Source organism: Neovison vison, chromosome 8 (assembly GCF_020171115.1).
Source record: "Neovison vison isolate M4711 chromosome 8, ASM_NN_V1, whole genome shotgun sequence".
Taxonomy (NCBI): domain Eukaryota; kingdom Metazoa; phylum Chordata; class Mammalia; order Carnivora; family Mustelidae; genus Neogale; species Neogale vison.
The window spans coordinates 66,020,123-66,022,270 of NC_058098.1; the positions used below are offsets into that span (position 1 = coordinate 66,020,123).

The 2,148-nt window shown below is 41.8% G+C and overlaps 1 non-coding gene across 1 annotated transcript; it reads right to left on the reverse strand.

Moving 5' to 3' along the window:
• Positions 1 to 1,465: 1,465 nt before the first annotated feature.
• LOC122916649 lies at positions 1,466 to 1,572 on the reverse strand. The gene has a single exon (XR_006386273.1). It is a non-coding gene; the product is annotated as a U6 spliceosomal RNA (small nuclear RNA).
• Between the last annotated feature and the right edge of the window lie 576 nt (positions 1,573 to 2,148).

Consider the following 2,148-nt stretch of genomic DNA (forward strand, 5'->3'; position numbering starts at 1 on the left):
AATCTATTTTTTCTAAACATTTGAGCCATTAATTTTGTCTGTAAATATGATAGCTATAGCTGAAAAATTTTGCTCTTTCGTTCTAGGCATGATTTATTTATTTACTTCTCAGTGTTTATTCATATTCTTGGTATTAAATATTAGACTCAGACTCCTTCCCAAAGGACATAACTTATAATATCATGGGGACATTAAATTTAATCATTGTTGGCAATTATTTGATACCATCCTGGAAAAACAGCTTACAGCAGCTGCAGACACGTGGAACTCCAGGCCTCCGTGTATAGTGTATCTGTGATGAAACAGCCTCTGAGACCCTGGCAGTGCAGCCTAGTGACCTGCCCTCCCACGATAACAATACACCTGCACCAAGGCTCATCATGGTGATTGAATTGTGGGGAATTCAAGTGCAGCCTCCAGTGTCTGCTCTTCGGGGACCACTTACTTGCTTTTTCCATTTTTCTTTTAATTACTGTAAAAAGTGAAACCAGTATTTTTTGGAGTGTGACTCCTTGGAGACCGCTGTTCTAGATTCTGTAGACATCTCTGTAGTCTCCGGCAGCCTCCCCCTGAATAATCCCATACTTTTCTTGTGGGTTGGAGACGAAATAAAGAGGTTGACATTTTTAGAGCAGGAGCAGAAGGTCCATCTCATGCATAATATATTCCTGTATCTGGACCATGAAAACACGGCTAAAGGGAGTTAATGAACCTAAAAAATGAGCATTTCCACCCCCCCCTCATTTTAAAAGAACTCTCAATAGCAGATTGGTATGATGTTTCTCATTTTTGGATCATTCAGTTTTCCCTCTGTCTCCTTTTTATTTTATTTAGGTATTTCCCCTCTCCCCCGTCTTCTTTTTAAAGGCTCATTGAGTTTATGGTATTAAATGAGCTCTTTGCAAATAAGACAAAGAAGGAAAAAAAAAAACCAACCCAGCTTTTCCTAAAGTACCCACAAGGCAAGAATTTCAAGCAAAGGCGTTTTTAACTAAAGATATCCTAGGTGACTGTGTTGGGAGAAGGCGTATCTTTCCTTGCTGAGCTCATATTGGACGGTCCCGGAATGCCTGGGACTCAGGAGCTCCTTGCAGGCTGCAGAGACTCCCGGAATTCTTGGAAGGCCAAATACAGATGCCATCTTTCTCTGGGGTTGGAGTCTCGCTTTCTCTCTGTGCATCCCATCATTCCTTCCTCTCTCACCTGTTCTCTCCCTAGCACTGTTTTGCTGACCGTGTCTCTGGGGGGAGGGGGAGCCTTGGGGTATTTTCAGTGTCTTTTTTTCTTACAGCGATTGTCTCATTCGGGTCCCTCGATCACCCACGGTGAGCTGTTCTCTGCTTGTCCTCTCCAAGAGACGACCTTCTCGCCCTGTGTGAAGCACCCCTCTTGGCTCTAACACACTTGCAAGCCAGGTTTATTTTAGACAGGTACTTCTCTTAGTATCTGAGAACAGAGGTGTGACAACCTCTTCCTTTTTGATTTAATAAGCCTTGTGATCTGTGTGCAAGGGCCATGCTAATCTTCTCTGCATCCTTCCAGTTTTAGTATATGTGCTGCCGAAGTGAGCACAAAAAGCAGTATGATCTGCTTAAATTGCTTTTCATAATTACCTCTATCAACGGGACATGGGACACGAATTATGCAAGCACTCAAGTTAGCCCCTCACTTTTGAGAAATTGCTTCCCTTTTTGGTTAAGCTTTTATGGAATGTGGAGATTTATGGAGCTTTAAATAAAATCTATGGATCACGCTAGTGCAAAAATGTTGCCAGAAACGCATCATCAGAAATTTAGCTTTTTCCTCTCTGGAGCTGTTCTTCATTTGCTCAGAATAAACAACAAAAGCAAGAACATTAGTGCTGACAAAACACTTTGGTCATGGAGTTCTGCCTCCCCATTGCTCTGTGCAATGCGGGCATGTGCGTATGCGTGTGCTATATGCCTGGTGATCTGATCTGCAGCCACTAGCCACCAGCCACTGTGGCTCTTGGAACCTGGCAGGTCAGCTAGTCTAAACCAAGATGTGCTGTCAGTAGAAAATATTCACTGGATTTCAGACTGAATATAAAAAATTGTAAAATATCTCATTATTTTTATGATTGATTACATGTTGAAATAATAATTGGGATATATTGAGTTAAATAAA